The sequence below is a fragment of the Schistocerca nitens genome, unplaced genomic scaffold (assembly GCF_023898315.1).
Source record: "Schistocerca nitens isolate TAMUIC-IGC-003100 unplaced genomic scaffold, iqSchNite1.1 HiC_scaffold_250, whole genome shotgun sequence".
NCBI classification, from domain to species: Eukaryota; Metazoa; Arthropoda; class Insecta; order Orthoptera; family Acrididae; genus Schistocerca; species Schistocerca nitens.
Window position 1 is genome coordinate 229,010 of NW_026045791.1, and position 23,076 is coordinate 252,085.

At 54.6% G+C, this 23,076-nt stretch overlaps 53 non-coding genes across 53 annotated transcripts; 10 read left to right on the plus strand and 43 right to left on the minus strand.

Moving 5' to 3' along the window:
• Nucleotides 1-275: 275 nt before the first annotated feature.
• On the minus strand, nt 276-349 carry Trnai-aau (transfer RNA isoleucine (anticodon AAU)). The gene has a single exon. It is a non-coding gene; the product is annotated as a tRNA-Ile (tRNA).
• A 198-nt stretch (nt 350-547) lies between these two features.
• Nucleotides 548-619, minus strand: Trnae-uuc (transfer RNA glutamic acid (anticodon UUC)). Its single transcript has one exon. It is a non-coding gene; the product is annotated as a tRNA-Glu (tRNA).
• Nucleotides 620-924: 305 nt separating this feature from the next.
• On the minus strand, nt 925-997 carry Trnam-cau (transfer RNA methionine (anticodon CAU)). Its single transcript has one exon. It is a non-coding gene; the product is annotated as a tRNA-Met (tRNA).
• Nucleotides 998-1,377: 380 nt separating this feature from the next.
• Nucleotides 1,378-1,448, minus strand: Trnag-gcc (transfer RNA glycine (anticodon GCC)). Its single transcript has one exon. It is a non-coding gene; the product is annotated as a tRNA-Gly (tRNA).
• Nucleotides 1,449-1,788: 340 nt separating this feature from the next.
• On the plus strand, nt 1,789-1,860 carry Trnag-ucc (transfer RNA glycine (anticodon UCC)). The gene has a single exon. It is a non-coding gene; the product is annotated as a tRNA-Gly (tRNA).
• A 602-nt stretch (nt 1,861-2,462) lies between these two features.
• Trnai-aau (transfer RNA isoleucine (anticodon AAU)) lies at nt 2,463-2,536 on the minus strand. The gene has a single exon. It is a non-coding gene; the product is annotated as a tRNA-Ile (tRNA).
• A 198-nt stretch (nt 2,537-2,734) lies between these two features.
• Trnae-uuc (transfer RNA glutamic acid (anticodon UUC)) lies at nt 2,735-2,806 on the minus strand. The gene has a single exon. It is a non-coding gene; the product is annotated as a tRNA-Glu (tRNA).
• A 305-nt stretch (nt 2,807-3,111) lies between these two features.
• On the minus strand, nt 3,112-3,184 carry Trnam-cau (transfer RNA methionine (anticodon CAU)). The gene has a single exon. It is a non-coding gene; the product is annotated as a tRNA-Met (tRNA).
• A 380-nt stretch (nt 3,185-3,564) lies between these two features.
• Nucleotides 3,565-3,635, minus strand: Trnag-gcc (transfer RNA glycine (anticodon GCC)). Its single transcript has one exon. It is a non-coding gene; the product is annotated as a tRNA-Gly (tRNA).
• A 340-nt stretch (nt 3,636-3,975) lies between these two features.
• On the plus strand, nt 3,976-4,047 carry Trnag-ucc (transfer RNA glycine (anticodon UCC)). Its single transcript has one exon. It is a non-coding gene; the product is annotated as a tRNA-Gly (tRNA).
• Nucleotides 4,048-4,649: 602 nt separating this feature from the next.
• Trnai-aau (transfer RNA isoleucine (anticodon AAU)) lies at nt 4,650-4,723 on the minus strand. The gene has a single exon. It is a non-coding gene; the product is annotated as a tRNA-Ile (tRNA).
• A 198-nt stretch (nt 4,724-4,921) lies between these two features.
• On the minus strand, nt 4,922-4,993 carry Trnae-uuc (transfer RNA glutamic acid (anticodon UUC)). Its single transcript has one exon. It is a non-coding gene; the product is annotated as a tRNA-Glu (tRNA).
• A 305-nt stretch (nt 4,994-5,298) lies between these two features.
• Trnam-cau (transfer RNA methionine (anticodon CAU)) lies at nt 5,299-5,371 on the minus strand. Its single transcript has one exon. It is a non-coding gene; the product is annotated as a tRNA-Met (tRNA).
• A 381-nt stretch (nt 5,372-5,752) lies between these two features.
• On the minus strand, nt 5,753-5,823 carry Trnag-gcc (transfer RNA glycine (anticodon GCC)). Its single transcript has one exon. It is a non-coding gene; the product is annotated as a tRNA-Gly (tRNA).
• A 340-nt stretch (nt 5,824-6,163) lies between these two features.
• Trnag-ucc (transfer RNA glycine (anticodon UCC)) lies at nt 6,164-6,235 on the plus strand. Its single transcript has one exon. It is a non-coding gene; the product is annotated as a tRNA-Gly (tRNA).
• A 602-nt stretch (nt 6,236-6,837) lies between these two features.
• Nucleotides 6,838-6,911, minus strand: Trnai-aau (transfer RNA isoleucine (anticodon AAU)). Its single transcript has one exon. It is a non-coding gene; the product is annotated as a tRNA-Ile (tRNA).
• A 198-nt stretch (nt 6,912-7,109) lies between these two features.
• Nucleotides 7,110-7,181, minus strand: Trnae-uuc (transfer RNA glutamic acid (anticodon UUC)). The gene has a single exon. It is a non-coding gene; the product is annotated as a tRNA-Glu (tRNA).
• Nucleotides 7,182-7,486: 305 nt separating this feature from the next.
• On the minus strand, nt 7,487-7,559 carry Trnam-cau (transfer RNA methionine (anticodon CAU)). The gene has a single exon. It is a non-coding gene; the product is annotated as a tRNA-Met (tRNA).
• A 381-nt stretch (nt 7,560-7,940) lies between these two features.
• Trnag-gcc (transfer RNA glycine (anticodon GCC)) lies at nt 7,941-8,011 on the minus strand. The gene has a single exon. It is a non-coding gene; the product is annotated as a tRNA-Gly (tRNA).
• A 340-nt stretch (nt 8,012-8,351) lies between these two features.
• Nucleotides 8,352-8,423, plus strand: Trnag-ucc (transfer RNA glycine (anticodon UCC)). Its single transcript has one exon. It is a non-coding gene; the product is annotated as a tRNA-Gly (tRNA).
• A 602-nt stretch (nt 8,424-9,025) lies between these two features.
• Nucleotides 9,026-9,099, minus strand: Trnai-aau (transfer RNA isoleucine (anticodon AAU)). Its single transcript has one exon. It is a non-coding gene; the product is annotated as a tRNA-Ile (tRNA).
• A 198-nt stretch (nt 9,100-9,297) lies between these two features.
• On the minus strand, nt 9,298-9,369 carry Trnae-uuc (transfer RNA glutamic acid (anticodon UUC)). Its single transcript has one exon. It is a non-coding gene; the product is annotated as a tRNA-Glu (tRNA).
• Nucleotides 9,370-9,674: 305 nt separating this feature from the next.
• Trnam-cau (transfer RNA methionine (anticodon CAU)) lies at nt 9,675-9,747 on the minus strand. The gene has a single exon. It is a non-coding gene; the product is annotated as a tRNA-Met (tRNA).
• Nucleotides 9,748-10,127: 380 nt separating this feature from the next.
• On the minus strand, nt 10,128-10,198 carry Trnag-gcc (transfer RNA glycine (anticodon GCC)). The gene has a single exon. It is a non-coding gene; the product is annotated as a tRNA-Gly (tRNA).
• A 340-nt stretch (nt 10,199-10,538) lies between these two features.
• Nucleotides 10,539-10,610, plus strand: Trnag-ucc (transfer RNA glycine (anticodon UCC)). Its single transcript has one exon. It is a non-coding gene; the product is annotated as a tRNA-Gly (tRNA).
• A 602-nt stretch (nt 10,611-11,212) lies between these two features.
• Nucleotides 11,213-11,286, minus strand: Trnai-aau (transfer RNA isoleucine (anticodon AAU)). The gene has a single exon. It is a non-coding gene; the product is annotated as a tRNA-Ile (tRNA).
• A 198-nt stretch (nt 11,287-11,484) lies between these two features.
• Nucleotides 11,485-11,556, minus strand: Trnae-uuc (transfer RNA glutamic acid (anticodon UUC)). The gene has a single exon. It is a non-coding gene; the product is annotated as a tRNA-Glu (tRNA).
• Nucleotides 11,557-11,861: 305 nt separating this feature from the next.
• On the minus strand, nt 11,862-11,934 carry Trnam-cau (transfer RNA methionine (anticodon CAU)). The gene has a single exon. It is a non-coding gene; the product is annotated as a tRNA-Met (tRNA).
• A 381-nt stretch (nt 11,935-12,315) lies between these two features.
• Nucleotides 12,316-12,386, minus strand: Trnag-gcc (transfer RNA glycine (anticodon GCC)). Its single transcript has one exon. It is a non-coding gene; the product is annotated as a tRNA-Gly (tRNA).
• Nucleotides 12,387-12,726: 340 nt separating this feature from the next.
• On the plus strand, nt 12,727-12,798 carry Trnag-ucc (transfer RNA glycine (anticodon UCC)). The gene has a single exon. It is a non-coding gene; the product is annotated as a tRNA-Gly (tRNA).
• A 602-nt stretch (nt 12,799-13,400) lies between these two features.
• Nucleotides 13,401-13,474, minus strand: Trnai-aau (transfer RNA isoleucine (anticodon AAU)). Its single transcript has one exon. It is a non-coding gene; the product is annotated as a tRNA-Ile (tRNA).
• Nucleotides 13,475-13,672: 198 nt separating this feature from the next.
• Nucleotides 13,673-13,744, minus strand: Trnae-uuc (transfer RNA glutamic acid (anticodon UUC)). The gene has a single exon. It is a non-coding gene; the product is annotated as a tRNA-Glu (tRNA).
• A 305-nt stretch (nt 13,745-14,049) lies between these two features.
• Nucleotides 14,050-14,122, minus strand: Trnam-cau (transfer RNA methionine (anticodon CAU)). Its single transcript has one exon. It is a non-coding gene; the product is annotated as a tRNA-Met (tRNA).
• Nucleotides 14,123-14,502: 380 nt separating this feature from the next.
• Nucleotides 14,503-14,573, minus strand: Trnag-gcc (transfer RNA glycine (anticodon GCC)). The gene has a single exon. It is a non-coding gene; the product is annotated as a tRNA-Gly (tRNA).
• A 340-nt stretch (nt 14,574-14,913) lies between these two features.
• Trnag-ucc (transfer RNA glycine (anticodon UCC)) lies at nt 14,914-14,985 on the plus strand. Its single transcript has one exon. It is a non-coding gene; the product is annotated as a tRNA-Gly (tRNA).
• A 602-nt stretch (nt 14,986-15,587) lies between these two features.
• Nucleotides 15,588-15,661, minus strand: Trnai-aau (transfer RNA isoleucine (anticodon AAU)). The gene has a single exon. It is a non-coding gene; the product is annotated as a tRNA-Ile (tRNA).
• Nucleotides 15,662-15,859: 198 nt separating this feature from the next.
• Nucleotides 15,860-15,931, minus strand: Trnae-uuc (transfer RNA glutamic acid (anticodon UUC)). Its single transcript has one exon. It is a non-coding gene; the product is annotated as a tRNA-Glu (tRNA).
• A 305-nt stretch (nt 15,932-16,236) lies between these two features.
• Trnam-cau (transfer RNA methionine (anticodon CAU)) lies at nt 16,237-16,309 on the minus strand. Its single transcript has one exon. It is a non-coding gene; the product is annotated as a tRNA-Met (tRNA).
• A 381-nt stretch (nt 16,310-16,690) lies between these two features.
• Trnag-gcc (transfer RNA glycine (anticodon GCC)) lies at nt 16,691-16,761 on the minus strand. Its single transcript has one exon. It is a non-coding gene; the product is annotated as a tRNA-Gly (tRNA).
• A 340-nt stretch (nt 16,762-17,101) lies between these two features.
• Trnag-ucc (transfer RNA glycine (anticodon UCC)) lies at nt 17,102-17,173 on the plus strand. Its single transcript has one exon. It is a non-coding gene; the product is annotated as a tRNA-Gly (tRNA).
• A 602-nt stretch (nt 17,174-17,775) lies between these two features.
• Nucleotides 17,776-17,849, minus strand: Trnai-aau (transfer RNA isoleucine (anticodon AAU)). The gene has a single exon. It is a non-coding gene; the product is annotated as a tRNA-Ile (tRNA).
• A 198-nt stretch (nt 17,850-18,047) lies between these two features.
• Trnae-uuc (transfer RNA glutamic acid (anticodon UUC)) lies at nt 18,048-18,119 on the minus strand. The gene has a single exon. It is a non-coding gene; the product is annotated as a tRNA-Glu (tRNA).
• A 305-nt stretch (nt 18,120-18,424) lies between these two features.
• Trnam-cau (transfer RNA methionine (anticodon CAU)) lies at nt 18,425-18,497 on the minus strand. The gene has a single exon. It is a non-coding gene; the product is annotated as a tRNA-Met (tRNA).
• Nucleotides 18,498-18,877: 380 nt separating this feature from the next.
• Nucleotides 18,878-18,948, minus strand: Trnag-gcc (transfer RNA glycine (anticodon GCC)). Its single transcript has one exon. It is a non-coding gene; the product is annotated as a tRNA-Gly (tRNA).
• A 340-nt stretch (nt 18,949-19,288) lies between these two features.
• On the plus strand, nt 19,289-19,360 carry Trnag-ucc (transfer RNA glycine (anticodon UCC)). The gene has a single exon. It is a non-coding gene; the product is annotated as a tRNA-Gly (tRNA).
• Nucleotides 19,361-19,962: 602 nt separating this feature from the next.
• Trnai-aau (transfer RNA isoleucine (anticodon AAU)) lies at nt 19,963-20,036 on the minus strand. The gene has a single exon. It is a non-coding gene; the product is annotated as a tRNA-Ile (tRNA).
• Nucleotides 20,037-20,234: 198 nt separating this feature from the next.
• Trnae-uuc (transfer RNA glutamic acid (anticodon UUC)) lies at nt 20,235-20,306 on the minus strand. Its single transcript has one exon. It is a non-coding gene; the product is annotated as a tRNA-Glu (tRNA).
• A 305-nt stretch (nt 20,307-20,611) lies between these two features.
• On the minus strand, nt 20,612-20,684 carry Trnam-cau (transfer RNA methionine (anticodon CAU)). Its single transcript has one exon. It is a non-coding gene; the product is annotated as a tRNA-Met (tRNA).
• A 381-nt stretch (nt 20,685-21,065) lies between these two features.
• Trnag-gcc (transfer RNA glycine (anticodon GCC)) lies at nt 21,066-21,136 on the minus strand. The gene has a single exon. It is a non-coding gene; the product is annotated as a tRNA-Gly (tRNA).
• A 340-nt stretch (nt 21,137-21,476) lies between these two features.
• Nucleotides 21,477-21,548, plus strand: Trnag-ucc (transfer RNA glycine (anticodon UCC)). Its single transcript has one exon. It is a non-coding gene; the product is annotated as a tRNA-Gly (tRNA).
• A 602-nt stretch (nt 21,549-22,150) lies between these two features.
• On the minus strand, nt 22,151-22,224 carry Trnai-aau (transfer RNA isoleucine (anticodon AAU)). Its single transcript has one exon. It is a non-coding gene; the product is annotated as a tRNA-Ile (tRNA).
• Nucleotides 22,225-22,422: 198 nt separating this feature from the next.
• Nucleotides 22,423-22,494, minus strand: Trnae-uuc (transfer RNA glutamic acid (anticodon UUC)). Its single transcript has one exon. It is a non-coding gene; the product is annotated as a tRNA-Glu (tRNA).
• Nucleotides 22,495-22,799: 305 nt separating this feature from the next.
• Nucleotides 22,800-22,872, minus strand: Trnam-cau (transfer RNA methionine (anticodon CAU)). The gene has a single exon. It is a non-coding gene; the product is annotated as a tRNA-Met (tRNA).
• Nucleotides 22,873-23,076: the final 204 nt, after the last annotated feature.

Sequence of the window (23,076 nt, forward strand, 5' to 3'; positions counted from 1 at the left end):
CAGTACCCTGTGTCCCCATGCGCTCTCCCGCCCAAGTACCGACAAGGGCCAAAGTTGTTACGCATCGGCAATCGGACATTTCCTTTCATCTTCTCTTTATCGGTTGAGAACCAGTGTATTCAACATATTATGGCCATTGCCGAGTGAATGCTGTAGCGCTTCCCGACAAGTCGGGTTCGGATCCTCTGTCAACTTCCACGCAGGGTGATGATGTTTTGGTCATCACACTCGCCAGCTGAAATCGGCGCTGCCTTTTCGTGGTAGTAAAAGCGTTGTGGCCCGTGGGGGGATCGAACCCACGACCTTCGCGTTATTAGCACGACGCTCTAACCAACTGAGCTAACGGGCCTCGACAGTTGCACTCGCTCAGCCCTACGCTGCAAACGTATGGCATGAAGCCGTACACCATTTCTATGGTCGTCGGATGTCTGCTTCCCTCGTCTATACTCTGCTGACGGTCACGAAACAGTAGATATATTGCGAGCAGGACGGGAAACGGCAGCTCGGACAGCTCAAACTTGTCACGATTCGTGTGGAAAAAGTTCCGTTCCGGTACCGGGAATCGAACCCGGGCCTCCTGGGTGAAAGCCAGGTATCCTAGCCACTAGACCACACCGGATGCGGGCGTTCCTGCGGCGGATCGGACGGTCGCTTGTAGCATTTCGTGTCGTGTCCCGCGTCGGCGCCCTTCTCTCTTTGCGAGCGTCTTTGCGCATACTGACTGGCAAGGCGCGCACCTCAAACGTCTCAGAGCAATGTTTTTGGCTTCATGCTGTGCTAGGAGAAGAGGAAAAGGGAAGCTGTAAGTAGCAATAACAGGGAGTAAACATTTTCCCGCTGAAGCGTTGAAAACGTTGTGGATAAAAAACAAGAAATAAGTTGGTGCCCTAGCAACAGCATCACCATCAGTCACAGAAAATTAAATGCCCCGGGTGAGGATCGAACTCACGACCTTAAGATTATGAGACTTACGCGCTGCCTACTGCGCTACCGAGGCACAGGTGAAGAGCTTGTCCTGGAAACTGGGTAAGTACCACACCCAATGTTAGACGTAAAGACACTGTACTTCCTGGATAACGTGTTCTGTTGCTACACGTGCATTGCCAGCCCAGTTGATTGCGGTGTTGCTGCAGATTTGCAAACGATAGGCAGCACTCCTTGTCGTTAACGTTCAGTGCCTCGGAGGCACCTGGACACAGCAACTTGCGAGGCCAGGCCGACGCTAGTCTGTAGAACACCATGCGAGCGTCCTAGTGGGGACCCGCGAGTGCTGCGTTCTCGGTTCTTCTCAAGGGAATCCTGCTATACATTCATGTGGATCGTGCATCTCAAGCGCGCAAGCCACACGGCAGCATTATCGTGGGAAAAGCAAAATGATGCATCGGCCGGGAATCGAACCCGGGCCGCCCGCGTGGCAGGCGAGCATTCTACCACTGAACCACCGATGCTCGGGCCGGTAGTAACTGCACGCTGCTTCCCGAGCAGATGTCTCAAGGGAAAGTGGGACTGCCGTCAAGCGCCGTAGCATTCTGTCGAGAAGATGCTGCAGACGCTGAATCCTGCACTGTACTGCTTAAAAATGCCGCCAGAACGCGGTCCTCTGCGTACTCTTGCGTCGCCGGCGCCGACTCTTGCCAAGGATGCGAAATGTGCGCGGATACGCTGTCCGAACGCGCCTGGATGTGCTCCCCTAGCCTACCTCGAAATGCGCCTGCCAGGTACGATCACCTTCGGCCGCTGCCGACAGGCGGGAAGCCGACACAGCGCGGCGTCGGGGCGCTCGCTTGTGCGGTGGTGGTGTAATGGTCAGCATAGTTGCCTTCCAAGCAGTTGGTCCGGGTTCGATTCCCGGCCACCGCAACAGGCTTTTTAATGTCACGTATGAGTACTTTCGCCACGCGCCCTTAACTTAATGTTTTTTCCCCCTCTTACTCGCTGCAGACCAGCCTATAGTGTGTCTCGACTGTCTCGACTTGTCTCGACTTTGCTCAGCTGACGCGAGAGCTGACGCTCTCCAATCGGCCTATATCAAAACGACAAGCACGAGAAACGACTGAGAGAGGTAAGGAGAGGCGAGGCGATGTACACACAGCACGCCCGTTCATTTCACGGTGGCGTCTCCCTGACCGAATCGGGCTGTAGCTCCGAAAACAAAGGAGAAAGAAAAATAGGAAGTAAAACTGCCAACAGTACCCTGTGTCCCCATGCGCTCTCCCGCCCAAGTACCGACAAGGGCCAAAGTTGTTACGCATCGGCAATCGGACATTTCCTTTCATCTTCTCTTTATCGGTTGAGAACCAGTGTATTCAACATATTATGGCCATTGCCGAGTGAATGCTGTAGCGCTTCCCGACAAGTCGGGTTCGGATCCTCTGTCAACTTCCACGCAGGGTGATGATGTTTTGGTCATCACACTCGCCAGCTGAAATCGGCGCTGCCTTTTCGTGGTAGTAAAAGCGTTGTGGCCCGTGGGGGGATCGAACCCACGACCTTCGCGTTATTAGCACGACGCTCTAACCAACTGAGCTAACGGGCCTCGACAGTTGCACTCGCTCAGCCCTACGCTGCAAACGTATGGCATGAAGCCGTACACCATTTCTATGGTCGTCGGATGTCTGCTTCCCTCGTCTATACTCTGCTGACGGTCACGAAACAGTAGATATATTGCGAGCAGGACGGGAAACGGCAGCTCGGACAGCTCAAACTTGTCACGATTCGTGTGGAAAAAGTTCCGTTCCGGTACCGGGAATCGAACCCGGGCCTCCTGGGTGAAAGCCAGGTATCCTAGCCACTAGACCACACCGGATGCGGGCGTTCCTGCGGCGGATCGGACGGTCGCTTGTAGCATTTCGTGTCGTGTCCCGCGTCGGCGCCCTTCTCTCTTTGCGAGCGTCTTTGCGCATACTGACTGGCAAGGCGCGCACCTCAAACGTCTCAGAGCAATGTTTTTGGCTTCATGCTGTGCTAGGAGAAGAGGAAAAGGGAAGCTGTAAGTAGCAATAACAGGGAGTAAACATTTTCCCGCTGAAGCGTTGAAAACGTTGTGGATAAAAAACAAGAAATAAGTTGGTGCCCTAGCAACAGCATCACCATCAGTCACAGAAAATTAAATGCCCCGGGTGAGGATCGAACTCACGACCTTAAGATTATGAGACTTACGCGCTGCCTACTGCGCTACCGAGGCACAGGTGAAGAGCTTGTCCTGGAAACTGGGTAAGTACCACACCCAATGTTAGACGTAAAGACACTGTACTTCCTGGATAACGTGTTCTGTTGCTACACGTGCATTGCCAGCCCAGTTGATTGCGGTGTTGCTGCAGATTTGCAAACGATAGGCAGCACTCCTTGTCGTTAACGTTCAGTGCCTCGGAGGCACCTGGACACAGCAACTTGCGAGGCCAGGCCGACGCTAGTCTGTAGAACACCATGCGAGCGTCCTAGTGGGGACCCGCGAGTGCTGCGTTCTCGGTTCTTCTCAAGGGAATCCTGCTATACATTCATGTGGATCGTGCATCTCAAGCGCGCAAGCCACACGGCAGCATTATCGTGGGAAAAGCAAAATGATGCATCGGCCGGGAATCGAACCCGGGCCGCCCGCGTGGCAGGCGAGCATTCTACCACTGAACCACCGATGCTCGGGCCGGTAGTAACTGCACGCTGCTTCCCGAGCAGATGTCTCAAGGGAAAGTGGGACTGCCGTCAAGCGCCGTAGCATTCTGTCGAGAAGATGCTGCAGACGCTGAATCCTGCACTGTACTGCTTAAAAATGCCGCCAGAACGCGGTCCTCTGCGTACTCTTGCGTCGCCGGCGCCGACTCTTGCCAAGGATGCGAAATGTGCGCGGATACGCTGTCCGAACGCGCCTGGATGTGCTCCCCTAGCCTACCTCGAAATGCGCCTGCCAGGTACGATCACCTTCGGCCGCTGCCGACAGGCGGGAAGCCGACACAGCGCGGCGTCGGGGCGCTCGCTTGTGCGGTGGTGGTGTAATGGTCAGCATAGTTGCCTTCCAAGCAGTTGGTCCGGGTTCGATTCCCGGCCACCGCAACAGGCTTTTTAATGTCACGTATGAGTACTTTCGCCACGCGCCCTTAACTTAATGTTTTTTCCCCCTCTTACTCGCTGCAGACCAGCCTATAGTGTGTCTCGACTGTCTCGACTTGTCTCGACTTTGCTCAGCTGACGCGAGAGCTGACGCTCTCCAATCGGCCTATATCAAAACGACAAGCACGAGAAACGACTGAGAGAGGTAAGGAGAGGCGGGGCGATGTACACACAGCACGCCCGTTCATTTCACGGTGGCGTCTCCCTGACCGAACCGGGCTGTAGCTCCGAAAACAAAGGAGAAAGAAAAATAGGAAGTAAAACTGCCAACAGTACCCTGTGTCCCCATGCGCTCTCCCGCCCAAGTACCGACAAGGGCCAAAGTTGTTACGCATCGGCAATCGGACATTTCCTTTCATCTTCTCTTTATCGGTTGAGAACCAGTGTATTCAACGTATTATGGCCATTGCCGAGTGAATGCTGTAGCGCTTCCCGACAAGTCGGGTTCGGATCCTCTGTCAACTTCCACGCAGGGTGATGATCTTTTGGTCATCACACTCGCCAGCTGAAATCGGCGCTGCCTTTTCGTGGTAGTAAAAGCGTTGTGGCCCGTGGGGGGATCGAACCCACGACCTTCGCGTTATTAGCACGACGCTCTAACCAACTGAGCTAACGGGCCTCGACAGTTGCGCTCGCTCAGCCCTACGCTGCAAACGTATGGCATGAAGCCGTACACCATTTCTATGGTCGTCGGATGTCTGCTTCCCTCGTCTATACTCTGCTGACGGTCACGAAACAGTAGATATATTGCGAGCAGGACAGGAAACGGCAGCTCGGACAGCTCAAACTTGTCACGATTCGTGTGGAAAAAGCTCCGTTCCGGTACCGGGAATCGAACCCGGGCCTCCTGGGTGAAAGCCAGGTATCCTAGCCACTAGACCACACCGGATGTGGGCGTTCCTGACGCGGATCGGACGGTCGCTTGTAGCATTTCGTGTCGTGTCCCGCGTCGGCGCCCTTCTCTCTTTGCGAGCGTCTTTGCGCATACTGACTGGCAAGGCGCGCACCTCAAACGTCTCAGAGCAATGTTTTTGGCTTCATGCTGTGCTAGGAGAAGAGGAAAAGGGAAGCTGTAAGTAGCAATAACAGGGAGTAAACATTTTCCCGCTGAAGCGTTGAAAACGTTGTGGATAACAAACAAGAAATAAGTTGGTGCCCTAGCAACAGCATCACCATCAGTCACAGAAAATTAAATGCCCCGGGTGAGGATCGAACTCACGACCTTAAGATTATGAGACTTACGCGCTGCCTACTGCGCTACCGAGGCACAGGTGAAGCGCTTGTCCTGGAAACTGGCTAAGTACCACACCCAATGTTAGACGTAAAGACACTGTACTTCCTGGATAACGTGTTCTGTTGCTACACGTGCATTGCCAGCCCAGTTGATTGCGGTGTTGCTGCAGCTTTTGCAAACGATAGGCAGCACTCCTTGTCGTTAACGTTCAGTGCCTCGGAGGCACCTGGACACAGCAACTTGTGAGGCCAGGCCGACGCTAGTCTGTAGAACACCATGCGAGCGTCCTAGTGGGGACCCGCGAGTGCTGCGTTCTCGGTTCTTCTCAAGGGAATCCAGCTATACATTCATGTGGATCGTGCATCTCAAGCGCGCAAGCCACACGGCAGCATTATCGTGGGAAAAGCAAAATGATGCATCGGCCGGGAATCGAACCCGGGCCGCCCGCGTGGCAGGCGAGCACTCTGCCACTGAACCACCGATGCTCGGGCCGGTAGTAACTGCACGCTGCTTCCCGAGCAGATGTCTCAAGGGAAAGTGGGACTGCCGTCAAGCGCCGTAGCATTCTGTCGAGAAGATGCTGCAGACGCTGAATCCTGCACTGTACTGCTTAAAAATGCCGCCAGAACGCGGTCCTCTGCGTACTCTTGCGTCGCCGGCGCCGACTCTTGCCAAGGATGCGAAATGTGCGCGGATACGCTGTCCGAACGCGCCTGGATGTGCTCCCCTAGCCTACCTCGAAATGCGCCTGCCAGGTACGATCACCTTCGGCCGCTGCCGACAGGCGGGAAGCCGACACAGCGCGGCGTCGGGGCGCTCGCTTGTGCGGTGGTGGTGTAATGGTCAGCATAGTTGCCTTCCAAGCAGTTGGTCCGGGTTCGATTCCCGGCCACCGCAACAGGCTTTTTAATGTCACGTATGAGTACTTTCGCCACGCGCCCTTAACTTAATGTTTTTTCCCCCTCTTACTCGCTGCAGACCAGCCTATAGTGTGTCTCGACTGTCTCGACTTGTCTCGACTTTGCTCAGCTGACGCGAGAGCTGACGCTCTCCAATCGGCCTATATCAAAACGACAAGCACGAGAAACGACTGAGAGAGGTAAGGAGAGGCGAGGCGATGTACACACAGCACGCCCGTTCATTTCACGGTGGCGTCTCCCTGACCGAATCGGGCTGTAGCTCCGAAAACAAAGGAGAAAGAAAAATAGGAAGTAAAACTGCCAACAGTACCCTGTGTCCCCATGCGCTCTCCCGCCCAAGTACCGACAAGGGCCAAAGTTGTTACGCATCGGCAATCGGACATTTCCTTTCATCTTCTCTTTATCGGTTGAGAACCAGTGTATTCAACGTATTATGGCCATTGCCGAGTGAATGCTGTAGCGCTTCCCGACAAGTCGGGTTCGGATCCTCTGTCAACTTCCACGCAGGGTGATGATCTTTTGGTCATCACACTCGCCAGCTGAAATCGGCGCTGCCTTTTCGTGGTAGTAAAAGCGTTGTGGCCCGTGGGGGGATCGAACCCACGACCTTCGCGTTATTAGCACGACGCTCTAACCAACTGAGCTAACGGGCCTCGACAGTTGCGCTCGCTCAGCCCTACGCTGCAAACGTATGGCATGAAGCCGTACACCATTTCTATGGTCGTCGGATGTCTGCTTCCCTCGTCTATACTCTGCTGACGGTCACGAAACAGTAGATATATTGCGAGCAGGACAGGAAACGGCAGCTCGGACAGCTCAAACTTGTCACGATTCGTGTGGAAAAAGTTCCGTTCCGGTACCGGGAATCGAACCCGGGCCTCCTGGGTGAAAGCCAGGTATCCTAGCCACTAGACCACACCGGATGTGGGCGTTCCTGACGCGGATCGGACGGTCGCTTGTAGCATTTCGTGTCGTGTCCCGCGTCGGCGCCCTTCTCTCTTTGCGAGCGTCTTTGCGCATACTGACTGGCAAGGCGCGCACCTCAAACGTCTCAGAGCAATGTTTTTGGCTTCATGCTGTGCTAGGAGAAGAGGAAAAGGGAAGCTGTAAGTAGCAATAACAGGGAGTAAACATTTTCCCGCTGAAGCGTTGAAAACGTTGTGGATAACAAACAAGAAATAAGTTGGTGCCCTAGCAACAGCATCACCATCAGTCACAGAAAATTAAATGCCCCGGGTGAGGATCGAACTCACGACCTTAAGATTATGAGACTTACGCGCTGCCTACTGCGCTACCGAGGCACAGGTGAAGCGCTTGTCCTGGAAACTGGCTAAGTACCACACCCAATGTTAGACGTAAAGACACTGTACTTCCTGGATAACGTGTTCTGTTGCTACACGTGCATTGCCAGCCCAGTTGATTGCGGTGTTGCTGCAGCTTTTGCAAACGATAGGCAGCACTCCTTGTCGTTAACGTTCAGTGCCTCGGAGGCACCTGGACACAGCAACTTGTGAGGCCAGGCCGACGCTAGTCTGTAGAACACCATGCGAGCGTCCTAGTGGGGACCCGCGAGTGCTGCGTTCTCGGTTCTTCTCAAGGGAATCCAGCTATACATTCATGTGGATCGTGCATCTCAAGCGCGCAAGCCACACGGCAGCATTATCGTGGGAAAAGCAAAATGATGCATCGGCCGGGAATCGAACTCGGGCCGCCCGCGTGGCAGGCGAGCACTCTGCCACTGAACCACCGATGCTCGGGCCGGTAGTAACTGCACGCTGCTTCCCGAGCAGATGTCTCAAGGGAAAGTGGGACTGCCGTCAAGCGCCGTAGCATTCTGTCGAGAAGATGCTGCAGACGCTGAATCCTGCACTGTACTGCTTAAAAATGCCGCCAGAACGCGGTCCTCTGCGTACTCTTGCGTCGCCGGCGCCGACTCTTGCCAAGGATGCGAAATGTGCGCGGATACGCTGTCCGAACGCGCCTGGATGTGCTCCCCTAGCCTACCTCGAAATGCGCCTGCCAGGTACGATCACCTTCGGCCGCTGCCGACAGGCGGGAAGCCGACACAGCGCGGCGTCGGGGCGCTCGCTTGTGCGGTGGTGGTGTAATGGTCAGCATAGTTGCCTTCCAAGCAGTTGGTCCGGGTTCGATTCCCGGCCACCGCAACAGGCTTTTTAATGTCACGTATGAGTACTTTCGCCACGCGCCCTTAACTTAATGTTTTTTCCCCCTCTTACTCGCTGCAGACCAGCCTATAGTGTGTCTCGACTGTCTCGACTTGTCTCGACTTTGCTCAGCTGACGCGAGAGCTGACGCTCTCCAATCGGCCTATATCAAAACGACAAGCACGAGAAACGACTGAGAGAGGTAAGGAGAGGCGAGGCGATGTACACACAGCACGCCCGTTCATTTCACGGTGGCGTCTCCCTGACCGAATCGGGCTGTAGCTCCGAAAACAAAGGAGAAAGAAAAATAGGAAGTAAAACTGCCAACAGTACCCTGTGTCCCCATGCGCTCTCCCGCCCAAGTACCGACAAGGGCCAAAGTTGTTACGCATCGGCAATCGGACATTTCCTTTCATCTTCTCTTTATCGGTTGAGAACCAGTGTATTCAACATATTATGGCCATTGCCGAGTGAATGCTGTAGCGCTTCCCGACAAGTCGGGTTCGGATCCTCTGTCAACTTCCACGCAGGGTGATGATGTTTTGGTCATCACACTCGCCAGCTGAAATCGGCGCTGCCTTTTCGTGGTAGTAAAAGCGTTGTGGCCCGTGGGGGGATCGAACCCACGACCTTCGCGTTATTAGCACGACGCTCTAACCAACTGAGCTAACGGGCCTCGACAGTTGCACTCGCTCAGCCCTACGCTGCAAACGTATGGCATGAAGCCGTACACCATTTCTATGGTCGTCGGATGTCTGCTTCCCTCGTCTATACTCTGCTGACGGTCACGAAACAGTAGATATATTGCGAGCAGGACGGGAAACGGCAGCTCGGACAGCTCAAACTTGTCACGATTCGTGTGGAAAAAGTTCCGTTCCGGTACCGGGAATCGAACCCGGGCCTCCTGGGTGAAAGCCAGGTATCCTAGCCACTAGACCACACCGGATGTGGGCGTTCCTGACGCGGATCGGACGGTCGCTTGTAGCATTTCGTGTCGTGTCCCGCGTCGGCGCCCTTCTCTCTTTGCGAGCGTCTTTGCGCATACTGACTGGCAAGGCGCGCACCTCAAACGTCTCAGAGCAATGTTTTTGGCTTCATGCTGTGCTAGGAGAAGAGGAAAAGGGAAGCTGTAAGTAGCAATAACAGGGAGTAAACATTTTCCCGCTGAAGCGTTGAAAACGTTGTGGATAAAAAACAAGAAATAAGTTGGTGCCCTAGCAACAGCATCACCATCAGTCACAGAAAATTAAATGCCCCGGGTGAGGATCGAACTCACGACCTTAAGATTATGAGACTTACGCGCTGCCTACTGCGCTACCGAGGCACAGGTGAAGCGCTTGTCCTGGAAACTGGGTAAGTACCACACCCAATGTTAGACGTAAAGACACTGTACTTCCTGGATAACGTGTTCTGTTGCTACACGTGCATTGCCAGCCCAGTTGATTGCGGTGTTGCTGCAGATTTGCAAACGATAGGCAGCACTCCTTGTCGTTAACGTTCAGTGCCTCGGAGGCACCTGGACACAGCAACTTGCGAGGCCAGGCCGACGCTAGTCTGTAGAACACCATGCTAGCGTCCTAGTGGGGACCCGCGAGTGCTGCGTTCTCGGTTCTTCTCAAGGGAATCCTGCTATACATTCATGTGGATCGTGCATCTCAAGCGCGCAAGCCACACGGCAGCATTATCGTGGGAAAAGCAAAATGATGCATCGGCCGGGAATCGAACCCGGGCCGCCCGCGTGGCAGGCGAGCATTCTACCACTGAACCACCGATGCTCGGGCCGGTAGTAACTGCACGCTGCTTCCCGAGCAGATGTCTCAAGGGAAAGTGGGACTGCCGTCAAGCGCCGTAGCATTCTGTCGAGAAGATGCTGCAGACGCTGAATCCTGCACTGTACTGCTTAAAAATGCCGCCAGAACGCGGTCCTCTGCGTACTCTTGCGTCGCCGGCGCCGACTCTTGCCAAGGATGCGAAATGTGCGCGGATACGCTGTCCGAACGCGCCTGGATGTGCTCCCCTAGCCTACCTCGAAATGCGCCTGCCAGGTACGATCACCTTCGGCCGCTGCCGACAGGCGGGAAGCCGACACAGCGCGGCGTCGGGGCGCTCGCTTGTGCGGTGGTGGTGTAATGGTCAGCATAGTTGCCTTCCAAGCAGTTGGTCCGGGTTCGATTCCCGGCCACCGCAACAGGCTTTTTAATGTCACGTATGAGTACTTTCGCCACGCGCCCTTAACTTAATGTTTTTTCCCCCTCTTACTCGCTGCAGACCAGCCTATAGTGTGTCTCGACTGTCTCGACTTGTCTCGACTTTGCTCAGCTGACGCGAGAGCTGACGCTCTCCAATCGGCCTATATCAAAACGACAAGCACGAGAAACGACTGAGAGAGGTAAGGAGAGGCGGGGCGATGTACACACAGCACGCCCGTTCATTTCACGGTGGCGTCTCCCTGACCGAACCGGGCTGTAGCTCCGAAAACAAAGGAGAAAGAAAAATAGGAAGTAAAACTGCCAACAGTACCCTGTGTCCCCATGCGCTCTCCCGCCCAAGTACCGACAAGGGCCAAAGTTGTTACGCATCGGCAATCGGACATTTCCTTTCATCTTCTCTTTATCGGTTGAGAACCAGTGTATTCAACGTATTATGGCCATTGCCGAGTGAATGCTGTAGCGCTTCCCGACAAGTCGGGTTCGGATCCTCTGTCAACTTCCACGCAGGGTGATGATCTTTTGGTCATCACACTCGCCAGCTGAAATCGGCGCTGCCTTTTCGTGGTAGTAAAAGCGTTGTGGCCCGTGGGGGGATCGAACCCACGACCTTCGCGTTATTAGCACGACGCTCTAACCAACTGAGCTAACGGGCCTCGACAGTTGCGCTCGCTCAGCCCTACGCTGCAAACGTATGGCATGAAGCCGTACACCATTTCTATGGTCGTCGGATGTCTGCTTCCCTCGTCTATACTCTGCTGACGGTCACGAAACAGTAGATATATTGCGAGCAGGACAGGAAACGGCAGCTCGGACAGCTCAAACTTGTCACGATTCGTGTGGAAAAAGTTCCGTTCCGGTACCGGGAATCGAACCCGGGCCTCCTGGGTGAAAGCCAGGTATCCTAGCCACTAGACCACACCGGATGTGGGCGTTCCTGACGCGGATCGGACGGTCGCTTGTAGCATTTCGTGTCGTGTCCCGCGTCGGCGCCCTTCTCTCTTTGCGAGCGTCTTTGCGCATACTGACTGGCAAGGCGCGCACCTCAAACGTCTCAGAGCAATGTTTTTGGCTTCATGCTGTGCTAGGAGAAGAGGAAAAGGGAAGCTGTAAGTAGCAATAACAGGGAGTAAACATTTTCCCGCTGAAGCGTTGAAAACGTTGTGGATAACAAACAAGAAATAAGTTGGTGCCCTAGCAACAGCATCACCATCAGTCACAGAAAATTAAATGCCCCGGGTGAGGATCGAACTCACGACCTTAAGATTATGAGACTTACGCGCTGCCTACTGCGCTACCGAGGCACAGGTGAAGCGCTTGTCCTGGAAACTGGCTAAGTACCACACCCAATGTTAGACGTAAAGACACTGTACTTCCTGGATAACGTGTTCTGTTGCTACACGTGCATTGCCAGCCCAGTTGATTGCGGTGTTGCTGCAGCTTTTGCAAACGATAGGCAGCACTCCTTGTCGTTAACGTTCAGTGCCTCGGAGGCACCTGGACACAGCAACTTGTGAGGCCAGGCCGACGCTAGTCTGTAGAACACCATGCGAGCGTCCTAGTGGGGACCCGCGAGTGCTGCGTTCTCGGTTCTTCTCAAGGGAATCCAGCTATACATTCATGTGGATCGTGCATCTCAAGCGCGCAAGCCACACGGCAGCATTATCGTGGGAAAAGCAAAATGATGCATCGGCCGGGAATCGAACCCGGGCCGCCCGCGTGGCAGGCGAGCACTCTGCCACTGAACCACCGATGCTCGGGCCGGTAGTAACTGCACGCTGCTTCCCGAGCAGATGTCTCAAGGGAAAGTGGGACTGCCGTCAAGCGCCGTAGCATTCTGTCGAGAAGATGCTGCAGACGCTGAATCCTGCACTGTACTGCTTAAAAATGCCGCCAGAACGCGGTCCTCTGCGTACTCTTGCGTCGCCGGCGCCGACTCTTGCCAAGGATGCGAAATGTGCGCGGATACGCTGTCCGAACGCGCCTGGATGTGCTCCCCTAGCCTACCTCGAAATGCGCCTGCCAGGTACGATCACCTTCGGCCGCTGCCGACAGGCGGGAAGCCGACACAGCGCGGCGTCGGGGCGCTCGCTTGTGCGGTGGTGGTGTAATGGTCAGCATAGTTGCCTTCCAAGCAGTTGGTCCGGGTTCGATTCCCGGCCACCGCAACAGGCTTTTTAATGTCACGTATGAGTACTTTCGCCACGCGCCCTTAACTTAATGTTTTTTCCCCCTCTTACTCGCTGCAGACCAGCCTATAGTGTGTCTCGACTGTCTCGACTTGTCTCGACTTTGCTCAGCTGACGCGAGAGCTGACGCTCTCCAATCGGCCTATATCAAAACGACAAGCACGAGAAACGACTGAGAGAGGTAAGGAGAGGCGAGGCGATGTACACACAGCACGCCCGTTCATTTCACGGTGGCGTCTCCCTGACCGAATCGGGCTGTAGCTCCGAAAACAAAGGAGAAAGAAAAATAGGAAGTAAAACTGCCAACAGTACCCTGTGTCCCCATGCGCTCTCCCGCCCAAGTACCGACAAGGGCCAAAGTTGTTACGCATCGGCAATCGGACATTTCCTTTCATCTTCTCTTTATCGGTTGAGAACCAGTGTATTCAACATATTATGGCCATTGCCGAGTGAATGCTGTAGCGCTTCCCGACAAGTCGGGTTCGGATCCTCTGTCAACTTCCACGCAGGGTGATGATGTTTTGGTCATCACACTCGCCAGCTGAAATCGGCGCTGCCTTTTCGTGGTAGTAAAAGCGTTGTGGCCCGTGGGGGGATCGAACCCACGACCTTCGCGTTATTAGCACGACGCTCTAACCAACTGAGCTAACGGGCCTCGACAGTTGCACTCGCTCAGCCCTACGCTGCAAACGTATGGCATGAAGCCGTACACCATTTCTATGGTCGTCGGATGTCTGCTTCCCTCGTCTATACTCTGCTGACGGTCACGAAACAGTAGATATATTGCGAGCAGGACGGGAAACGGCAGCTCGGACAGCTCAAACTTGTCACGATTCGTGTGGAAAAAGTTCCGTTCCGGTACCGGGAATCGAACCCGGGCCTCCTGGGTGAAAGCCAGGTATCCTAGCCACTAGACCACACCGGATGCGGGCGTTCCTGCGGCGGATCGGACGGTCGCTTGTAGCATTTCGTGTCGTGTCCCGCGTCGGCGCCCTTCTCTCTTTGCGAGCGTCTTTGCGCATACTGACTGGCAAGGCGCGCACCTCAAACGTCTCAGAGCAATGTTTTTGGCTTCATGCTGTGCTAGGAGAAGAGGAAAAGGGAAGCTGTAAGTAGCAATAACAGGGAGTAAACATTTTCCCGCTGAAGCGTTGAAAACGTTGTGGATAAAAAACAAGAAATAAGTTGGTGCCCTAGCAACAGCATCACCATCAGTCACAGAAAATTAAATGCCCCGGGTGAGGATCGAACTCACGACCTTAAGATTATGAGACTTACGCGCTGCCTACTGCGCTACCGAGGCACAGGTGAAGAGCTTGTCCTGGAAACTGGGTAAGTACCACACCCAATGTTAGACGTAAAGACACTGTACTTCCTGGATAACGTGTTCTGTTGCTACACGTGCATTGCCAGCCCAGTTGATTGCGGTGTTGCTGCAGATTTGCAAACGATAGGCAGCACTCCTTGTCGTTAACGTTCAGTGCCTCGGAGGCACCTGGACACAGCAACTTGCGAGGCCAGGCCGACGCTAGTCTGTAGAACACCATGCGAGCGTCCTAGTGGGGACCCGCGAGTGCTGCGTTCTCGGTTCTTCTCAAGGGAATCCTGCTATACATTCATGTGGATCGTGCATCTCAAGCGCGCAAGCCACACGGCAGCATTATCGTGGGAAAAGCAAAATGATGCATCGGCCGGGAATCGAACCCGGGCCGCCCGCGTGGCAGGCGAGCATTCTACCACTGAACCACCGATGCTCGGGCCGGTAGTAACTGCACGCTGCTTCCCGAGCAGATGTCTCAAGGGAAAGTGGGACTGCCGTCAAGCGCCGTAGCATTCTGTCGAGAAGATGCTGCAGACGCTGAATCCTGCACTGTACTGCTTAAAAATGCCGCCAGAACGCGGTCCTCTGCGTACTCTTGCGTCGCCGGCGCCGACTCTTGCCAAGGATGCGAAATGTGCGCGGATACGCTGTCCGAACGCGCCTGGATGTGCTCCCCTAGCCTACCTCGAAATGCGCCTGCCAGGTACGATCACCTTCGGCCGCTGCCGACAGGCGGGAAGCCGACACAGCGCGGCGTCGGGGCGCTCGCTTGTGCGGTGGTGGTGTAATGGTCAGCATAGTTGCCTTCCAAGCAGTTGGTCCGGGTTCGATTCCCGGCCACCGCAACAGGCTTTTTAATGTCACGTATGAGTACTTTCGCCACGCGCCCTTAACTTAATGTTTTTTCCCCCTCTTACTCGCTGCAGACCAGCCTATAGTGTGTCTCGACTGTCTCGACTTGTCTCGACTTTGCTCAGCTGACGCGAGAGCTGACGCTCTCCAATCGGCCTATATCAAAACGACAAGCACGAGAAACGACTGAGAGAGGTAAGGAGAGGCGAGGCGATGTACACACAGCACGCCCGTTCATTTCACGGTGGCGTCTCCCTGACCGAATCGGGCTGTAGCTCCGAAAACAAAGGAGAAAGAAAAATAGGAAGTAAAACTGCCAACAGTACCCTGTGTCCCCATGCGCTCTCCCGCCCAAGTACCGACAAGGGCCAAAGTTGTTACGCATCGGCAATCGGACATTTCCTTTCATCTTCTCTTTATCGGTTGAGAACCAGTGTATTCAACGTATTATGGCCATTGCCGAGTGAATGCTGTAGCGCTTCCCGACAAGTCGGGTTCGGATCCTCTGTCAACTTCCACGCAGGGTGATGATCTTTTGGTCATCACACTCGCCAGCTGAAATCGGCGCTGCCTTTTCGTGGTAGTAAAAGCGTTGTGGCCCGTGGGGGGATCGAACCCACGACCTTCGCGTTATTAGCACGACGCTCTAACCAACTGAGCTAACGGGCCTCGACAGTTGCGCTCGCTCAGCCCTACGCTGCAAACGTATGGCATGAAGCCGTACACCATTTCTATGGTCGTCGGATGTCTGCTTCCCTCGTCTATACTCTGCTGACGGTCACGAAACAGTAGATATATTGCGAGCAGGACAGGAAACGGCAGCTCGGACAGCTCAAACTTGTCACGATTCGTGTGGAAAAAGTTCCGTTCCGGTACCGGGAATCGAACCCGGGCCTCCTGGGTGAAAGCCAGGTATCCTAGCCACTAGACCACACCGGATGTGGGCGTTCCTGACGCGGATCGGACGGTCGCTTGTAGCATTTCGTGTCGTGTCCCGCGTCGGCGCCCTTCTCTCTTTGCGAGCGTCTTTGCGCATACTGACTGGCAAGGCGCGCACCTCAAACGTCTCAGAGCAATGTTTTTGGCTTCATGCTGTGCTAGGAGAAGAGGAAAAGGGAAGCTGTAAGTAGCAATAACAGGGAGTAAACATTTTCCCGCTGAAGCGTTGAAAACGTTGTGGATAACAAACAAGAAATAAGTTGGTGCCCTAGCAACAGCATCACCATCAGTCACAGAAAATTAAATGCCCCGGGTGAGGATCGAACTCACGACCTTAAGATTATGAGACTTACGCGCTGCCTACTGCGCTACCGAGGCACAGGTGAAGCGCTTGTCCTGGAAACTGGCTAAGTACCACACCCAATGTTAGACGTAAAGACACTGTACTTCCTGGATAACGTGTTCTGTTGCTACACGTGCATTGCCAGCCCAGTTGATTGCGGTGTTGCTGCAGCTTTTGCAAACGATAGGCAGCACTCCTTGTCGTTAACGTTCAGTGCCTCGGAGGCACCTGGACACAGCAACTTGTGAGGCCAGGCCGACGCTAGTCTGTAGAACACCATGCGAGCGTCCTAGTGGGGACCCGCGAGTGCTGCGTTCTCGGTTCTTCTCAAGGGAATCCAGCTATACATTCATGTGGATCGTGCATCTCAAGCGCGCAAGCCACACGGCAGCATTATCGTGGGAAAAGCAAAATGATGCATCGGCCGGGAATCGAACCCGGGCCGCCCGCGTGGCAGGCGAGCACTCTGCCACTGAACCACCGATGCTCGGGCCGGTAGTAACTGCACGCTGCTTCCCGAGCAGATGTCTCAAGGGAAAGTGGGACTGCCGTCAAGCGCCGTAGCATTCTGTCGAGAAGATGCTGCAGACGCTGAATCCTGCACTGTACTGCTTAAAAATGCCGCCAGAACGCGGTCCTCTGCGTACTCTTGCGTCGCCGGCGCCGACTCTTGCCAAGGATGCGAAATGTGCGCGGATACGCTGTCCGAACGCGCCTGGATGTGCTCCCCTAGCCTACCTCGAAATGCGCCTGCCAGGTACGATCACCTTCGGCCGCTGCCGACAGGCGGGAAGCCGACACAGCGCGGCGTCGGGGCGCTCGCTTGTGCGGTGGTGGTGTAATGGTCAGCATAGTTGCCTTCCAAGCAGTTGGTCCGGGTTCGATTCCCGGCCACCGCAACAGGCTTTTTAATGTCACGTATGAGTACTTTCGCCACGCGCCCTTAACTTAATGTTTTTTCCCCCTCTTACTCGCTGCAGACCAGCCTATAGTGTGTCTCGACTGTCTCGACTTGTCTCGACTTTGCTCAGCTGACGCGAGAGCTGACGCTCTCCAATCGGCCTATATCAAAACGACAAGCACGAGAAACGACTGAGAGAGGTAAGGAGAGGCGAGGCGATGTACACACAGCACGCCCGTTCATTTCACGGTGGCGTCTCCCTGACCGAATCGGGCTGTAGCTCCGAAAACAAAGGAGAAAGAAAAATAGGAAGTAAAACTGCCAACAGTACCCTGTGTCCCCATGCGCTCTCCCGCCCAAGTACCGACAAGGGCCAAAGTTGTTACGCATCGGCAATCGGACATTTCCTTTCATCTTCTCTTTATCGGTTGAGAACCAGTGTATTCAACATATTATGGCCATTGCCGAGTGAATGCTGTAGCGCTTCCCGACAAGTCGGGTTCGGATCCTCTGTCAACTTCCACGCAGGGTGATGATGTTTTGGTCATCACACTCGCCAGCTGAAATCGGCGCTGCCTTTTCGTGGTAGTAAAAGCGTTGTGGCCCGTGGGGGGATCGAACCCACGACCTTCGCGTTATTAGCACGACGCTCTAACCAACTGAGCTAACGGGCCTCGACAGTTGCACTCGCTCAGCCCTACGCTGCAAACGTATGGCATGAAGCCGTACACCATTTCTATGGTCGTCGGATGTCTGCTTCCCTCGTCTATACTCTGCTGACGGTCACGAAACAGTAGATATATTGCGAGCAGGACGGGAAACGGCAGCTCGGACAGCTCAAACTTGTCACGATTCGTGTGGAAAAAGTTCCGTTCCGGTACCGGGAATCGAACCCGGGCCTCCTGGGTGAAAGCCAGGTATCCTAGCCACTAGACCACACCGGATGCGGGCGTTCCTGCGGCGGATCGGACGGTCGCTTGTAGCATTTCGTGTCGTGTCCCGCGTCGGCGCCCTTCTCTCTTTGCGAGCGTCTTTGCGCATACTGACTGGCAAGGCGCGCACCTCAAACGTCTCAGAGCAATGTTTTTGGCTTCATGCTGTGCTAGGAGAAGAGGAAAAGGGAAGCTGTAAGTAGCAATAACAGGGAGTAAACATTTTCCCGCTGAAGCGTTGAAAACGTTGTGGATAAAAAACAAGAAATAAGTTGGTGCCCTAGCAACAGCATCACCATCAGTCACAGAAAATTAAATGCCCCGGGTGAGGATCGAACTCACGACCTTAAGATTATGAGACTTACGCGCTGCCTACTGCGCTACCGAGGCACAGGTGAAGAGCTTGTCCTGGAAACTGGGTAAGTACCACACCCAATGTTAGACGTAAAGACACTGTACTTCCTGGATAACGTGTTCTGTTGCTACACGTGCATTGCCAGCCCAGTTGATTGCGGTGTTGCTGCAGATTTGCAAACGATAGGCAGCACTCCTTGTCGTTAACGTTCAGTGCCTCGGAGGCACCTGGACACAGCAACTTGCGAGGCCAGGCCGACGCTAGTCTGTAGAACACCATGCGAGCGTCCTAGTGGGGACCCGCGAGTGCTGCGTTCTCGGTTCTTCTCAAGGGAATCCTGCTATACATTCATGTGGATCGTGCATCTCAAGCGCGCAAGCCACACGGCAGCATTATCGTGGGAAAAGCAAAATGATGCATCGGCCGGGAATCGAACCCGGGCCGCCCGCGTGGCAGGCGAGCATTCTACCACTGAACCACCGATGCTCGGGCCGGTAGTAACTGCACGCTGCTTCCCGAGCAGATGTCTCAAGGGAAAGTGGGACTGCCGTCAAGCGCCGTAGCATTCTGTCGAGAAGATGCTGCAGACGCTGAATCCTGCACTGTACTGCTTAAAAATGCCGCCAGAACGCGGTCCTCTGCGTACTCTTGCGTCGCCGGCGCCGACTCTTGCCAAGGATGCGAAATGTGCGCGGATACGCTGTCCGAACGCGCCTGGATGTGCTCCCCTAGCCTACCTCGAAATGCGCCTGCCAGGTACGATCACCTTCGGCCGCTGCCGACAGGCGGGAAGCCGACACAGCGCGGCGTCGGGGCGCTCGCTTGTGCGGTGGTGGTGTAATGGTCAGCATAGTTGCCTTCCAAGCAGTTGGTCCGGGTTCGATTCCCGGCCACCGCAACAGGCTTTTTAATGTCACGTATGAGTACTTTCGCCACGCGCCCTTAACTTAATGTTTTTTCCCCCTCTTACTCGCTGCAGACCAGCCTATAGTGTGTCTCGACTGTCTCGACTTGTCTCGACTTTGCTCAGCTGACGCGAGAGCTGACGCTCTCCAATCGGCCTATATCAAAACGACAAGCACGAGAAACGACTGAGAGAGGTAAGGAGAGGCGGGGCGATGTACACACAGCACGCCCGTTCATTTCACGGTGGCGTCTCCCTGACCGAACCGGGCTGTAGCTCCGAAAACAAAGGAGAAAGAAAAATAGGAAGTAAAACTGCCAACAGTACCCTGTGTCCCCATGCGCTCTCCCGCCCAAGTACCGACAAGGGCCAAAGTTGTTACGCATCGGCAATCGGACATTTCCTTTCATCTTCTCTTTATCGGTTGAGAACCAGTGTATTCAACGTATTATGGCCATTGCCGAGTGAATGCTGTAGCGCTTCCCGACAAGTCGGGTTCGGATCCTCTGTCAACTTCCACGCAGGGTGATGATCTTTTGGTCATCACACTCGCCAGCTGAAATCGGCGCTGCCTTTTCGTGGTAGTAAAAGCGTTGTGGCCCGTGGGGGGATCGAACCCACGACCTTCGCGTTATTAGCACGACGCTCTAACCAACTGAGCTAACGGGCCTCGACAGTTGCGCTCGCTCAGCCCTACGCTGCAAACGTATGGCATGAAGCCGTACACCATTTCTATGGTCGTCGGATGTCTGCTTCCCTCGTCTATACTCTGCTGACGGTCACGAAACAGTAGATATATTGCGAGCAGGACAGGAAACGGCAGCTCGGACAGCTCAAACTTGTCACGATTCGTGTGGAAAAAGCTCCGTTCCGGTACCGGGAATCGAACCCGGGCCTCCTGGGTGAAAGCCAGGTATCCTAGCCACTAGACCACACCGGATGTGGGCGTTCCTGACGCGGATCGGACGGTCGCTTGTAGCATTTCGTGTCGTGTCCCGCGTCGGCGCCCTTCTCTCTTTGCGAGCGTCTTTGCGCATACTGACTGGCAAGGCGCGCACCTCAAACGTCTCAGAGCAATGTTTTTGGCTTCATGCTGTGCTAGGAGAAGAGGAAAAGGGAAGCTGTAAGTAGCAATAACAGGGAGTAAACATTTTCCCGCTGAAGCGTTGAAAACGTTGTGGATAACAAACAAGAAATAAGTTGGTGCCCTAGCAACAGCATCACCATCAGTCACAGAAAATTAAATGCCCCGGGTGAGGATCGAACTCACGACCTTAAGATTATGAGACTTACGCGCTGCCTACTGCGCTACCGAGGCACAGGTGAAGCGCTTGTCCTGGAAACTGGCTAAGTACCACACCCAATGTTAGACGTAAAGACACTGTACTTCCTGGATAACGTGTTCTGTTGCTACACGTGCATTGCCAGCCCAGTTGATTGCGGTGTTGCTGCAGCTTTTGCAAACGATAGGCAGCACTCCTTGTCGTTAACGTTCAGTGCCTCGGAGGCACCTGGACACAGCAACTTGTGAGGCCAGGCCGACGCTAGTCTGTAGAACACCATGCGAGCGTCCTAGTGGGGACCCGCGAGTGCTGCGTTCTCGGTTCTTCTCAAGGGAATCCAGCTATACATTCATGTGGATCGTGCATCTCAAGCGCGCAAGCCACACGGCAGCATTATCGTGGGAAAAGCAAAATGATGCATCGGCCGGGAATCGAACCCGGGCCGCCCGCGTGGCAGGCGAGCACTCTGCCACTGAACCACCGATGCTCGGGCCGGTAGTAACTGCACGCTGCTTCCCGAGCAGATGTCTCAAGGGAAAGTGGGACTGCCGTCAAGCGCCGTAGCATTCTGTCGAGAAGATGCTGCAGACGCTGAATCCTGCACTGTACTGCTTAAAAATGCCGCCAGAACGCGGTCCTCTGCGTACTCTTGCGTCGCCGGCGCCGACTCTTGCCAAGGATGCGAAATGTGCGCGGATACGCTGTCCGAACGCGCCTGGATGTGCTCCCCTAGCCTACCTCGAAATGCGCCTGCCAGGTACGATCACCTTCGGCCGCTGCCGACAGGCGGGAAGCCGACACAGCGCGGCGTCGGGGCGCTCGCTTGTGCGGTGGTGGTGTAATGGTCAGCATAGTTGCCTTCCAAGCAGTTGGTCCGGGTTCGATTCCCGGCCACCGCAACAGGCTTTTTAATGTCACGTATGAGTACTTTCGCCACGCGCCCTTAACTTAATGTTTTTTCCCCCTCTTACTCGCTGCAGACCAGCCTATAGTGTGTCTCGACTGTCTCGACTTGTCTCGACTTTGCTCAGCTGACGCGAGAGCTGACGCTCTCCAATCGGCCTATATCAAAACGACAAGCACGAGAAACGACTGAGAGAGGTAAGGAGAGGCGAGGCGATGTACACACAGCACGCCCGTTCATTTCACGGTGGCGTCTCCCTGACCGAATCGGGCTGTAGCTCCGAAAACAAAGGAGAAAGAAAAATAGGAAGTAAAACTGCCAACAGTACCCTGTGTCCCCATGCGCTCTCCCGCCCAAGTACCGACAAGGGCCAAAGTTGTTACGCATCGGCAATCGGACATTTCCTTTCATCTTCTCTTTATCGGTTGAGAACCAGTGTATTCAACATATTATGGCCATTGCCGAGTGAATGCTGTAGCGCTTCCCGACAAGTCGGGTTCGGATCCTCTGTCAACTTCCACGCAGGGTGATGATGTTTTGGTCATCACACTCGCCAGCTGAAATCGGCGCTGCCTTTTCGTGGTAGTAAAAGCGTTGTGGCCCGTGGGGGGATCGAACCCACGACCTTCGCGTTATTAGCACGACGCTCTAACCAACTGAGCTAACGGGCCTCGACAGTTGCACTCGCTCAGCCCTACGCTGCAAACGTATGGCATGAAGCCGTACACCATTTCTATGGTCGTCGGATGTCTGCTTCCCTCGTCTATACTCTGCTGACGGTCACGAAACAGTAGATATATTGCGAGCAGGACGGGAAACGGCAGCTCGGACAGCTCAAACTTGTCACGATTCGTGTGGAAAAAGTTCCGTTCCGGTACCGGGAATCGAACCCGGGCCTCCTGGGTGAAAGCCAGGTATCCTAGCCACTAGACCACACCGGATGCGGGCGTTCCTGCGGCGGATCGGACGGTCGCTTGTAGCATTTCGTGTCGTGTCCCGCGTCGGCGCCCTTCTCTCTTTGCGAGCGTCTTTGCGCATACTGACTGGCAAGGCGCGCACCTCAAACGTCTCAGAGCAATGTTTTTGGCTTCATGCTGTGCTAGGAGAAGAGGAAAAGGGAAGCTGTAAGTAGCAATAACAGGGAGTAAACATTTTCCCGCTGAAGCGTTGAAAACGTTGTGGATAAAAAACAAGAAATAAGTTGGTGCCCTAGCAACAGCATCACCATCAGTCACAGAAAATTAAATGCCCCGGGTGAGGATCGAACTCACGACCTTAAGATTATGAGACTTACGCGCTGCCTACTGCGCTACCGAGGCACAGGTGAAGAGCTTGTCCTGGAAACTGGGTAAGTACCACACCCAATGTTAGACGTAAAGACACTGTACTTCCTGGATAACGTGTTCTGTTGCTACACGTGCATTGCCAGCCCAGTTGATTGCGGTGTTGCTGCAGATTTGCAAACGATAGGCAGCACTCCTTGTCGTTAACGTTCAGTGCCTCGGAGGCACCTGGACACAGCA